Source organism: Diuraphis noxia, unplaced genomic scaffold (assembly GCF_037042655.1).
Source record: "Diuraphis noxia isolate RWA-SAM2 unplaced genomic scaffold, SU_Dnox_SAM2 contig0005, whole genome shotgun sequence".
Taxonomy (NCBI): domain Eukaryota; kingdom Metazoa; phylum Arthropoda; class Insecta; order Hemiptera; family Aphididae; genus Diuraphis; species Diuraphis noxia.
This window is the reverse complement of record NW_028301715.1, coordinates 1,853,755-1,869,768: the sequence shown is the minus strand read 5'-3', so window position 1 is coordinate 1,869,768 and position 16,014 is coordinate 1,853,755.

The following is a 16,014-nucleotide window of genomic DNA, read 5'->3' as shown; positions in this document are numbered from 1 at the left end:
CGTAAAAAAATTTTGAAATACAGGTGATGAAACCGCTAAATATCGTCTTAAGTCATTTCTATTAAACTAATCATACTTTTTATATTTTTAACGTTAAGTTCACATTATTTTACATCTAAAACACGTGTTTACAATACATTTGGGTGACTACAAAAAATAGAAAAAAAATTTGGTAAAAAATGGTGATAATTCCGCTAAATATCGTTTAAAGTCATTTGTATTGAACTAATCATACTTTTTATATTTTTATCGTTAAGTTCACATTATTTTACATCTAAAACACGTATTTACAATACATTTGGGTGAATACAAAAAATAGAAAAAAAATTTGGGAAAAAATTTGGTAAAAAATGGTGATAATTCCGCTAAATATCGTTTAAAGTCATTTGTATTGAACTAATCATACTTTTTATATTTTTATCGTTAAGTTCACATTATTTTACATCTAAAACACGTCTTTACAATACATTTGGGTGAATATAAAAGGTCGTAAAAAAATTTTGAAATACAGGTGATGAATCCGCTAAATATCGTCTGAAGTCATTTCTATTAAACTAATCATACTTTTTATATTTTTAACGTTAAGTTCACATTATTTTACATCTGAAACACGTGTTTACAATACATTTGGGTGAATACAAAAAATAGAAAAAAAATTTGGGAAAAAATTGGGTAAAAAATGGTGATAATTCCGCTAAATATCGTTTAAAGTCATTTGTATTGAACTAATCATACTTTTTATATTTTTATCGTTAAGTTCACATTATTTTACATCTAAAACACGTATTTACAATACATTTGGGTGAATACAAAAAATAGAAAAAAAATTTGGGAACAAATTTGGTAAAAAATGGTGATAATTCCGCTAAATATCGTTTAAAGTCATTTGTATTGAACTAATCATACTTTTTATATTTTTATCGTTAAGTTCACATTATTTTACATCTAAAACACGTATTTACAATACATTTGGGTGAATACAAAAAATAGAAAAAAAATTTGGTAAAAAATGGTGATAATTCCGCTAAATATCGTTTAAAGTCATTTGTATTGAACTAATCATACTTTTTATATTTTTATCGTTAAGTTCACATTATTTTACATCTAAAACACGTATTTACAATACATTTGGGTGAATACAAAAAATAGAAAAAAAATTTGGGAAAAAATTTGGTAAAAAATGGTGATAATTCCGCTAAATATCGTTTAAAGTCATTTGTATTGAACTAATCATACTTTTTATATTTTTATCGTTAAGTTCACATTATTTTACATCTAAAACACGTATTTACAATACATTTGGGTGAATATAAAAGGTCGTAAAAAAATTTTGAAATACAGCTGATGAATCCGCTAAATATCGTCTTAAGTCATTTCTATTAAACTAATCATACTTCTTATATTTTTAACGTTAAGTTCACATTATTTTACATCTAAAACACGTGTTTACAATACATTTGGATGAATACAAAAAATAGAAAAAAAATTTGGGAAAAAATTGGGTAAAAAATGGTGATAATTCCGCTAAATATCGTTTAAAGTCATTTGTATTGAACTAACATACTTTTTATATTTTTATCGTTAAGTTCACATTATTTTACATCTAAAACACGTATTTACAATACATTTGGGTGAATACAAAAAATAGAAAAAAAATTTGGGAAAAAATTTGGTAAAAAATGGTGATAATTCCGCTAAATATCGTTTAAAGTCATTTGTATTGAACTAATCATACTTTTTATATTTTTATCGTTAAGTTCACATAATTTTACATCTAAAACACGTCTTTACAATACATTTGGGTGAATATAATAGGTCGTAAAAAAATTTTGAAATACAGGTGATGAAACCGCTAAATATCGTCTTAAGTCATTTCTATTAAACTAATCATACTTTTTATATTTTTAACGTTAAGTTCACATTATTTTACATCTAAAACACGTGTTTACAATACATTTGGGTGACTACAAAAAATAGAAAAAAAATTTGGTAAAAAATGGTGATAATTCCGCTAAATATCGTTTAAAGTCATTTGTATTGAACTAATCATACTTTTTATATTTTTATCGTTAATTTCACATTATTTTACATCTAAAACACGTATTTACAATACATTTGGGTGAATACAAAAAATAGAAAAAAAATTTGGGAAAAAATTTGGTAAAAAATGGTGATAATTCCGCTAAATATCGTTTAAAGTCATTTGTATTGAACTAATCATACTTTTTATATTTTTATCGTTAAGTTCACATTATTTTACATCTAAAACACGTCTTTACAATACATTTGGGTGAATATAAAAGGTCGTAAAAAAATTTTGAAATACAGGTGATGAATCCGCTAAATATCGTCTGAAGTCATTTCTATTAAACTAATCATACTTTTTATATTTTTAACGTTAAGTTCACATTATTTTACATCTGAAACACGTGTTTACAATACATTTGGGTGAATACAAAAAATAGAAAAAAAATTTGGGAAAAAATTGGGTAAAAAATGGTGATAATTCCGCTAAATATCGTTTAAAGTCATTTGTATTGAACTAATCATACTTTTTATATTTTTATCGTTAAGTTCACATTATTTTACATCTAAAACACGTATTTACAATACATTTGGGTGAATACAAAAAATAGAAAAAAAATTTGGGAACAAATTTGGTAAAAAATGGTGATAATTCCGCTAAATATCGTTTAAAGTCATTTGTATTGAACTAATCATACTTTTTATATTTTTATCGTTAAGTTCACATTATTTTACATCTAAAACACGTATTTACAATACATTTGGGTGAATACAAAAAATAGAAAAAAAATTTGGTAAAAAATGGTGATAATTCCGCTAAATATCGTTTAAAGTCATTTGTATTGAACTAATCATACTTTTTATATTTTTATCGTTAAGTTCACATTATTTTACATCTAAAACACGTATTTACAATACATTTGGGTGAATACAAAAAATAGAAAAAAAATTTGGGAAAAAATTTGGTAAAAAATGGTGATAATTCCGCTAAATATCGTTTAAAGTCATTTGTATTGAACTAATCATACTTTTTATATTTTTATCGTTAAGTTCACATTATTTTACATCTAAAACACGTCTTTACAATACATTTGGGTGAATATAAAAGGTCGTAAAAAATTTTTGAAATACAGGTGATGAATCCGCTAAATATCGTCTTAAGTCATTTCTATTAAACTAATCATACTTTTTATATTTTTAACGTTAAGTTCACATTATTTTACATCTAAAACACGTGTTTACAATACATTTGGATGAATACAAAAAATAGAAAAAAAATTTGGGAAAAAATTGGGTAAAAAATGGTGATAATTCCGCTAAATATCGTTTAAAGTCATTTGTATTGAACTAATCATACTTTTTATATTTTTATCGTTAAGTTCACATTATTTTACATCTAAAACACGTATTTACAATACATTTGGGTGAATACAAAAAATAGAAAAAAAATTTGGGAAAAAATTTGGTAAAAAATGGTGATAATTCCGCTAAATATCGTTTAAAGTCATTTGTATTGAACTAATCATACTTTTTATATTTTTATCGTTAAGTTCACATAATTTTACATCTAAAACACGTCTTTACAATACATTTGGGTGAATATAATAGGTCGTAAAAAAATTTTGAAATACAGGTGATGAAACCGCTAAATATCGTCTTAAGTCATTTCTATTAAACTAATCATACTTTTTATATTTTTAACGTTAAGTTCACATTATTTTACATCTAAAACACGTGTTTACAATACATTTGGGTGAATACAAAAAATAGAAAAAAAATTTGGTAAAAAATGATGATAATTCCGCTAAATATCGTTTAAAGTCATTTGTATTGAACTAATCATACTTTTTATATTTTTATCGTTAAGTTCATATTATTTTACATCTAAAACACGTATTTACAATACATTTGGGTGAATACAAAAAATAGAAAAAAAATTTGGGAAAAAATTGGGTAAAAAATGGTGATAATTCCGCTAAATATCGTTTAAAGTCATTTGTATTGAACTAATCATACTTTTTATATTTTTATCGTTGAGTTCACATTATTTTACATCTAAAACACGTCTTTACAATACATTTGGGTGAATATAAAAGGTCGTAAAAAAATTTTGAAATACAGGTGATGAATCCGCTAAATATCGTCTTTAGTCATTTCTATTAAACTAATCATACTTTTTATATTTTTAACGTTAAGTTCACATTATTTTACATCTAAAACACGTGTTTACAATACATTTGGGTGAATACAAAAAATAGAAAAAAATTTGGTAAAAAATGGTGATAATTCCGCTAAATATCGTTTAAAGTCATTTGTATTGAACTAATCATACTTTTTATATTTTTATCGTTAAGTTCACATTATTTTACATCTAAAACACGTATTTACAATACATTTGGGTGAATACAAAAAATAGAAAAAAAATTTGGGAAATAATTGGGTAAAAAATGGTGATAATTCCGCTAAATATCGTTTAAAGTCATTTGTATTGAACTAATCATACTTTTTATATTTTTATCGTTAATTTCACATTATTTTACATCTAAAACACGTCTTTAAAATACATTTGGGTGAATATAAAAGGTCGTAAAAAAATTTTGAAATACAGGTGATGAATCCGCTAAATATCGTCTTAAGTCATTTCTATTAAACTAATCATACTTTTTATATTTTTAACGTTAAGTTCACATTATTTTACATCTAAAACACGTGTTTACAATACATTTGGGTGAATACAAAAAATAGAAAAAAAATTTGGGAAAAAATTTGGTAAAAAATGGTGATAATTCCGCTAAATATCGTTTAAAGTCATTTGTATTGAACTAATCATACTTTTTATATTTTTATCGTTAAGTTCACATTATTTTACATCTAAAACACGTATTTACAATACATTTGGGTGAATACAAAAAATAGAAAAAAAATTTGGGAAAAAATTTGGTAAAAAATGGTGATAATTCCGCTAAATATCGTTTAAAGTCATTTGTATTGAACTAATCATACTTTTTATATTTTTATTGTTAAGTTCAAATTATTTTACATCTAAAACACGTCTTTACAATACATTTGGGTGAATATAAAAGGTCGTAAAAAAATTTTGAAATACAGGTGATGAATCCGCTAAATATCGTCTTAAGTCATTTCTAATAAACTAATCATACTTTTTATATTTTTAACGTTAAGTTCACATTATTTTACATCTAAAACACGTGTTTACAATACATTTGGGTGAATACAAAAAATAGAAAAAAAATTTGGGAAAAAATTGGGTAAAAAATGGTGATAATTCCGCTAAATATCGTTTAAAGTCATTTGTATTGAACTAATCATACTTTTTATATTTTTATCGTTAAGTTCACATTATTTTACATCTAAAACACGTATTTAAAATACATTTGGGTGAATACAAAAAATAGAAAAAAAATTTGGGAAAAAATTTGGTAAAAAATGGTGATAATTCCGCTAAATATCGTTTAAAGTCATTTGTATTGAACTAATCATACTTTTTATATTTTTATCGTTAAGTTCACATTATTTTACATCTAAAACACGTATTTACAATACATTTGGGTGAATACAAAAAATAGAAAAAAAATTTGGGAAAAAATTTGGTAAAAAATGGTGATAATTCCGCTAAATATCGTTTAAAGTCATTTGTATTGAACTAATCATACTTTTTATATTTTTATCGTTAAGTTCACATTATTTTACATCGAAAACACGTCTTTACAATACATTTGGGTGAATATAAAAGGTCGTAAAAAAATTTTGAAATACAGGTGATGAATCCGCTAAATATCGTCTTAAGTCATTTCTATTAAACTAATCATACTTTTTATATTTTTAACGTTAAGTTCACATTATTTTACATCTAATACACGTATTTACAATACATTTGGGTGAATACAAAAAATAGAAAAAAAATTTGGGAAAAAATTTGGTAAAAAATGGTGATAAGTCCGCTAAATATCGTTTAAAGTCATTTGTATTGAACTAATCATACTTTTTATATTTTTATCGTTAAGTTCACATTATTTTACATCTAAAACACGTCTTTACAATACATTTGGGTGAATATAAAAGGTCGTAAAAAAATTTTGAAATACAGGTGATGAATCCGCTAAATATCGTCTTAAGTCATTTCTATTAAACTAATCATACTTTTTATATTTTTAACGTTAAGTTCACATTATTTTACATCTAAAACACGTGTTTACAATACATTTGGGTGAATACAATAAATAGAAAAAAAATTTGGGAAAAAATTGGGTAAAAAATGGTGATAATTCCGCTAAATATCGTTTAAAGTCATTTGTATTGAACTAATCATACTTTTTATATTTTTATCGTTAAGTTCACATAATTTTACATCTAAAACACGTCTTTACAATACATTTGGGTGAATATAAAAGGTCGTAAAAAAATTTTGAAATACAGGTGATGAATCCGCTAAATATCGTCTTAAGTCATTTCTATTAAACTAATCATACTTTTTATATTTTTAACGTTAAGTTCACATTATTTTACATCTAAAACACGTGTTTACAATACATTTGGGTGAATACAAAAAATAGAAAAAAAATTTGGTAAAAAATGGTGATAATTCCGCTAAATATCGTTTAAAGTCATTTGTATTGAACTAATCATACTTTTTATATTTTTATCGTTAAGTTCACATTATTTTACATCTAAAACACGTATTTACAATACATTTGGGTGAATACAAAAAATAGAAAAAAAATTTGGGAAAAAATTTGGTAAAAAATGGTGATAAGTCCGCTAAATATCGTTTAAAGTCATTTGTATTGAACTAATCATACTTTTAATATTTTTATCGTTAAGTTCACATTATTTTACATCTAAAACACGTCTTTACAATACATTTGGGTGAATATAAAAGGTCGTAAAAAAATTTTGAAATACAGGTGATGAATCCGCTAAATATCGTCTTAAGTCATTCCTATTAAACTAATCATACTTTTTATATTTTTAACGTTAAGTTCACATTATTTTACATCTAAAACACGTGTTTACAATACATTTGGGTGAATACAATAAATAGAAAAAAAATTTGGGAAAAAATTGGGTAAAAAATGGTGATAATTCCGCTAAATATCGTTTAAAGTCATTTGTATTGAACTAATCATACTTTTTATATTTTTATCGTTAAGTTCACATAATTTTACATCTAAAACACGTCTTTACAATACATTTGGGTGAATATAAAAGGTCGTAAAAAAATTTTGAAATACAGGTGATGAATCCGCTAAATATCGTCTTAAGTCATTTCTACTAAACTAATCATACTTTTTATATTTTTAACGTTAAGTTCACATTATTTTACATCTAAAACACGTGTTTACAATACATTTGGGTGAATACAAAAAATAGAAAAAAAATTTGGTAAAAAATGGTGATAATTCCGCTAAATATCGTTTAAAGTCATTTGTATTGAACTAATCATACTTTTTATATTTTTATCGTTAAGTTCACATTATTTTACATCTAAAACACGTGTTTACAATACATTTGGGTGAATACAAAAAATAGAAAAAAAATTTGGTAAAAAATGGTGATAATTCCGCTAAATATCGTTTAAAGTCATTTGTATTGAACTAATCATACTTTTTATATTTTTATCGTTAAGTTCACATAATTTTACATCTAAAACACGTCTTTACAATACATTTGGGTGAATATAAAAGGTCGTAAAAAAATTTTGAAATACAGGTGATGAATCCGCTAAATATCGTCTTAAGTCATTTCTATTAAACTAATCATACTTTTTATATTTTTAACGTTAAGTTCACATTATTTTACATCTAAAACACGTGTTTACAATACATTTGGGTGAATACAAAAAATAGAAAAAAAATTTGGTAAAAAATGGTAATAATTCCGCTAAATATCGTTTAAAGTCATTTGTATTGAACTAATCATACTTTTTATATTTTTATCGTTAAGTTCACATTATTTTACATCTAAAACACGTATTTACAATACATTTGGGTGAATACAAAAAATAGAAAAAAAATTTGGGAAAAAATTTGGTAAAAAATGGTGATAATTCCGCTAAATATCGTTTAAAGTCATTTGTATTGAACTAATCATACTTTTTATATTTTTATCGTTAAGTTCACATTATTTTACATCTAAAACACGTCTTTACAATACATTTGGGTGAATATAAAAGGTCGTAAAAAAATTTTGAAATACAGGTGATGAATCCGCTAAATATCGTCTTAAGTCATTTCTATTAAACTAATCATACTTTTTATATTTTTAACGTTAAGTTCACATTATTTTACATCTAAAACACGAGTTTACAATACATTTGGGTGAATACAAAAAATTGAAAAAAAATTTGGTAAAAAATGGTGATAATTCCGCTAAATATCGTTTAAAGTCATTTGTATTGAACTAATCATACTTTTTATATTTTTATCGTTAAGTTCACATTATTTTACATCTAAAACACGTATTTACAATACATTTGGGTGAATACAAAAAATAGAAAAAAAATTTGGGTAAAAATTTGGTAAAAAATGGTGATAATTCCGCTAAATATCGTTTAAAGTCATTTGTATTGAACTAATCATACTTTTTATATTTTTATCGTTAAGTTCACATTATTTTACGTCTAAAACACGTCTTTACAATACATTTGGGTGAATATAAAACGTCGTAAAAAAATTTTTAAACACAGGTGATGAATCCGCTAAATCTCGTCTTAAGTCATTTCTATTAAACTAATCATACTTTTTATATTTTTAACGTTAAGTTCACATTATTTTACATCTAAAACACGTGTTTACAATACATTTGGGTGAATACAAAAAATAGAAAAAAAATGTGGTAAAAAATGGTGATAATTCCGCTAAATATCGTTTAAAGTCATTTGTATTGAACTAATCATACTTTTTATATTTTTATCGTTAAGTTCACATTATTTTACATCTAAAACACGTATTTACAATACATTTGGGTGAATACAAAAAATAGAAAAAAAATTTGGTAAAAAATGGTGATAATTCCGCTAAATATCGTTTAAAGTCATTTGTATTGAACTAATCATACTTTTTATATTTTTATCGTTAAGTTCACATAATTTTACATCTAAAACACGTCTTTACAATACATTTGGGTGAATATAAAAGGTCGTAAAAAAATTTTGAAATACAGGTGATGAATCCGCTAAATATCGTCTTAAGTCATTTCTATTAAACTAATCATACTTTTTATATTTTTAACGTTAAGTTCACATTATTTTACATCTAAAACACGTGTTTACAATACATTTGGGTGAATACAAAAAATAGAAAAAAAATTTGGTAAAAAATGGTGATAATTCCGCTAAATATCGTTTAAAGTCATTTGTATTGAACTAATCATACTTTTTATATTTTTATCGTTAAGTTCACATTATTTTACATCTAAAACACGTATTTACAATACATTTGGGTGAATACAAAAAATAGAAGAAAAATTTGGGAAAAAATTTGGTAAAAAATGGTGATAATTCCGCTAAATATCGTTTAAAGTCATTTGTATTGAACTAATCATACTTTTTATATTTTTATCGTTAAGTTCACATTATTTTACATCTAAAACACGTCTTTACAATACATTTGGGTGAATATAAAAGGTCGTAAAAAAATTTTGAAATACAGTTGATGAATCCGCTAAATATCGTCTTAAGTCATTTCTATTAAACTAATCATACTTTTTATATTTTTAACGTTAAGTTCACATTATTTTACATCTAAAACACGTGTTTACAATACATTTGGGTGAATACAAAAAATAGAAAAAAAATTTGGGAAAAAATTGGGTAAAAAATGGTGATAATTCCGCTAAATATCGTTTAAAGTCATTTGTATTGAACTAATCATACTTTTTATATTTTTATCGTTAAGTTCACATTATTTTACATCTAAAACACGTATTTACAATACATTTGGGTGAATACAAAAAATAGAAAAAAAATTTGGGAAAAAATTTGGTAAAAAATGGTGATAATTCCGCTAAATATCGTTTAAAGTCATTTGTATTGAACTAATCATACTTTTTATATTTTTATCGTTAAGTTCACATTATTTTACATCTAAAACACGTATTTACAATACATTTGGGTGAATACAAAAAAAAGAAAAAAAATTTGGGAAAAAATTGGGTAAAAAATGGTGATAATTCCGCTAAATATCGTTTAAAGTCATTTGTATTGAACTAATCATACTTTTTAAATTTTTATCGTTAAGTTCACATTATTTTACATCTAAAACACGACTTTACAATACATTTGGGTGAATATAAAAGGTCGTAAAAAAATTTTGAAATACAGGTGATGAATCCGCTAAATATCGTCTTAAGTCATTTCTATTAAACTAATCATACTTTTTATATTTTTAACGTTAAGTTCACATTATTTTACATCTAAAACACGTATTTACAATACATTTGGGTGAATACAAAAAATAGAAAAAAAATTTGGTAAAAAATGGTGATAATTCCGCTAAATATCGTTTAAAGTCATTTGTATTGAACTAATCATACTTTTTATATTTTTATCGTTAAGTTCACATTATTTTACATCTAAAACACGTATTTACAATACATTTGGGTGAATACAAAAAATAGAAAAAAAATTTGGGAAAAAATTTGGTAAAAAATGGTGATAATTCCGCTAAATATCGTTTAAAGTCATTTGTATTGAACTAATCATACTTTTTATATTTTTATCGTTAAGTTCACATAATTTTACATCTAAAACACGTCTTTACAATACATTTGGGTGAATATAAAAGGTCGTAAAAAAATTTTGAAATACAGGTGATGAATCCGCTAAATATCGTCTTAAGTCATTTCTATTAAACTAATCATACTTTTTATATTTTTTAACGTTAAGTTCACATTATTTTACATCTAAAACACGTGTTTACAATACATTTGGGTGAATACAAAAAATAGAAAAAAAATTTGGTAAAAAATGGTGATAATTCCGCTAAATATCGTTTAAAGTCATTTGTATTGAACTAATCATACTTTTTATATTTTTATCGTTAAGTTCACATTATTTTACATCTAAAACACGTATTTACAATACATTTGGGTGAATACAAAAAATAGAAGAAAAATTTGGGAAAAAATTTGGTAAAAAATGGTGATAATTCCGCTAAATATCGTTTAAAGTCATTTGTATTGAACTAATCATACTTTTTATATTTTTATCGTTAAGTTCACATTATTTTACATCTAAAACACGTCTTTACAATACATTTGGGTGAATATAAAAGGTCGTAAAAAAATTTTGAAATACAGTTGATGAATCCGCTAAATATCGTCTTAAGTCATTTCTATTAAACTAATCATACTTTTTATATTTTTAACGTTAAGTTCACATTATTTTACATCTAAAACACGTGTTTACAATACATTTGGGTGAATACAAAAAATAGAAAAAAAATTTGGGAAAAAATTGGGTAAAAAATGGTGATAATTCCGCTAAATATCGTTTAAAGTCATTTGTATTGAACTAATCATACTTTTTATATTTTTATCGTTAAGTTCACATTATTTTACATCTAAAACACGTATTTACAATACATTTGGGTGAATACAAAAAATAGAAAAAAAATTTGGGAAAAAATTTGGTAAAAAATGGTGATAATTCCGCTAAATATCGTTTAAAGTCATTTGTATTGAACTAATCATACTTTTTATATTTTTATCGTTAAGTTCACATTATTTTACATCTAAAACACGTATTTACAATACATTTGGGTGAATACAAAAAAAAGAAAAAAAAATTTGGGAAAAAATTGGGTAAAAAATGGTGATAATTCCGCTAAATATCGTTTAAAGTCATTTGTATTGACTAATCATACTTTTTAAATTTTTATCGTTAAGTTCACATTATTTTACATCTAAAACACGACTTTACAATACATTTGGGTGAATATAAAAGGTCGTAAAAAAATTTTGAAATACAGGTGATGAATCCGCTAAATATCGTCTTAAGTCATTTCTATTAAACTAATCATACTTTTTATATTTTTAACGTTAAGTTCACATTATTTTACATCTAAAACACGTATTTACAATACATTTGGGTGAATACAAAAAATAGAAAAAAAATTTGGTAAAAAATGGTGATAATTCCGCTAAATATCGTTTAAAGTCATTTGTATTGAACTAATCATACTTTTTATATTTTTATCGTTAAGTTCACATAATTTTACATCTAAAACACGTCTTTACAATACATTTGGGTGAATATAAAAGGTCGTAAAAAAATTTTGAAATACAGGTGATGAATCCGCTAAATATCGTCTTAAGTCATTTCTATTAAACTAATCATACTTTTTATATTTTTAACGTTAAGTTCACATTATTTTACATCTAAAACACGTGTTTACAATACATTTGGGTGAATACAAAAAATAGAAAAAAAATTTGGTAAAAAATGGTGATAATTCCGCTAAATATCGTTTAAAGTCATTTGTATTGAACTAATCATACTTTTTATATTTTTATCGTTAAGTTCACATTATTTTACATCTAAAACACGTATTTACAATACATTTGGGTGAATACAAAAAATAGAAGAAAAATTTGGGAAAAAATTTGGTAAAAAATGGTGATAATTCCGCTAAATATCGTTTAAAGTCATTTGTATTGAACTAATCATACTTTTTATATTTTTATCGTTAAGTTCACATTATTTTACATCTAAAACACGTCTTTACAATACATTTGGGTGAATATAAAAGGTCGTAAAAAAATTTTGAAATACAGTTGATGAATCCGCTAAATATCGTCTTAAGTCATTTCTATTAAACTAATCATACTTTTTATATTTTTAACGTTAAGTTCACATTATTTTACATCTAAAACACGTGTTTACAATACATTTGGGTGAATACAAAAAATAGAAAAAAAATTTGGGAAAAAATTGGGTAAAAAATGGTGATAATTCCGCTAAATATCGTTTAAAGTCATTTGTATTGAACTAATCATACTTTTTATATTTTTATCGTTAAGTTCACATTATTTTACATCTAAAACACGTATTTACAATACATTTGGGTGAATACAAAAAATAGAAAAAAAATTTGGGAAAAAATTTGGTAAAAAATGGTGATAATTCCGCTAAATATCGTTTAAAGTCATTTGTATTGAACTAATCATACTTTTTATATTTTTATCGTTAAGTTCACATTATTTTACATCTAAAACACGTATTTACAATACATTTGGGTGAATACAAAAAAAAGAAAAAAAATTTGGGAAAAAATTGGGTAAAAAATGGTGATAATTCCGCTAAATATCGTTTAAAGTCATTTGTATTGAACTAATCATACTTTTTAAATTTTTATCGTTAAGTTCACATTATTTTACATCTAAAACACGACTTTACAATACATTTGGGTGAATATAAAAGGTCGTAAAAAAATTTTGAAATACAGGTGATGAATCCGCTAAATATCGTCTTAAGTCATTTCTATTAAACTAATCATACTTTTTATATTTTTAACGTTAAGTTCACATTATTTTACATCTAAAACACGTATTTACAATACATTTGGGTGAATACAAAAAATAGAAAAAAAATTTGGTAAAAAATGGTGATAATTCCGCTAAATATCGTTTAAAGTCATTTGTATTGAACTAATCATACTTTTTATATTTTTATCGTTAAGTTCACATTATTTTACATCTAAAACACGTATTTACAATACATTTGGGTGAATACAAAAAATAGAAAAAAAATTTGGGAAAAAATTTGGTAAAAAATGGTGATAATTCCGCTAAATATCGTTTAAAGTCATTTGTATTGAACTAATCATACTTTTTATATTTTTATCGTTAATTTCACATAATTTTACATCTAAAACACGTCTTTACAATACATTTGGGTGAATATAAAAGGTCGTAAAAAAATTTTGAAATACAGGTGATGAATCCGCTAAATATCGTCTTAAGTCATTTCTATTAAACTAATCATACTTTTTATATTTTTAACGTTAAGTTCACATTATTTTACATCTAAAACACGAGTTTACAATACATTTGGGTGAATACAAAAAATTGAAAAAAAATTTGGTAAAAAATGGTGATAATTCCGCTAAATATCGTTTAAAGTCATTTGTATTGAACTAATCATACTTTTTATATTTTTATCGTTAAGTTCACATTATTTTACATCTAAAACACGTATTTACAATACATTTGGGTGAATACAAAAAATAGAAAAAAAATTTGGGAAAAAATTTGGTAAAAAATGGTGATAATTCCGCTAAATATCGTTTAAAGTCATTTGTATTGAACTAATCATACTTTTTATATTTTTATCGTTAAGTTCACATTATTTTACGTCTAAAACACGTCTTTACAATACATTTGGGTGAATATAAAACGTCGTAAAAAAATTTTTAAACACAGGTGATGAATCCGCTAAATCTCGTCTTAAGTCATTTCTATTAAACTAATCATACTTTTTATATTTTTAACGTTAAGTTCACATTATTTTACATCTAAAACACGTGTTTACAATACATTTGGGTGAATACAAAAAATAGAAAAAAAATTTGGTAAAAAATGGTGATAATTCCGCTAAATATCGTTTAAAGTCATTTCTATTAAACTAATCATACTTTTTATATTTTTAACGTTAAGTTCACATTATTTTACATCTAATACACGTGTTTACAATACATTTGGGTGAATACAAAAAATAGAAAAAAAATTTGGTAAAAAATGGTAATAATTCCGCTAAATATCGTTTAAAGTCATTTGTATTGAACTAATCATACTTTTTATATTTTTATCGTTAAGTTCACATTATTTTACATCTAAAACACGTATTTACAATACATTTGGGTGAATACAAAAAATAGAAAAAAAATTTGGGAAAATATTGGGTAAAAAATGGTGATAATTCCGCTAAATATCGTTTAAAGTCATTTGTATTGAACTAATCATACTTTTTATATTTTTATCGTTAAGTTCACATTATTTTACATCTAAAACACGTCTTTACAATACATTTGGGTGAATATAAAAGGTCGTAAAAAAATTTTGAAATACAGTTGATGAATCCGCTAAATATCGTCTTAAGTCATTTCTATTAAACTAATCATACTTTTTATATTTTTAACGTTAAGTTCACATTATTTTACATCTAAAACACGTGTTTACAATACATTTGGGTGAATACAAAAAATAGAAAAAAAATTTGGGAAAAAATTGGGTAAAAAATGGTGATAATTCCGCTAAATATCGTTTAAAGTCATTTGTATTGAACTAATCATACTTTTTATATTTTTATCGTTAAGTTCACATTATTTTACATCTAAAACACGTATTTACAATACATTTGGGTGAATACAAAAAATAGAAAAAAAATTTGGGAAAAAATTTGGTAAAAAATGGTGATAATTCCGCTAAATATCGTTTAAAGTCATTTGTATTGAACTAATCATACTTTTTATATTTTTATCGTTAAGTTCACATTATTTTACATCTAAAACACGTATTTACAATACATTTGGGTGAATACAAAAAAAAGAAAAAAAATTTGGGAAAAAATTGGGTAAAAAATGGTGATAATTCCGCTAAATATCGTTTAAAGTCATTTGTATTGAACTAATCATACTTTTTAAATTTTTATCGTTAAGTTCACATTATTTTACATCTAAAACACGACTTTACAATACATTTGGGTGAATATAAAAGGTCGTAAAAAAATTTTGAAATACAGGTAATGAATCCGCTAAATATCGTCTTAAGTCATTTCTATTAAACTAATCATACTTTTTATATTTTTAACGTTAAGTTCACATTATTTTACATCTAAAACACGTATTTACAATACATTTGGGTGAATACAAAAAATAGAAAAAAAATTTGGTAAAAAATGGTGATAATTCCGCTAAATATCGTTTAAAGTCATTTGTATTGAACTAATCATACTTTTTATATTTTTATCGT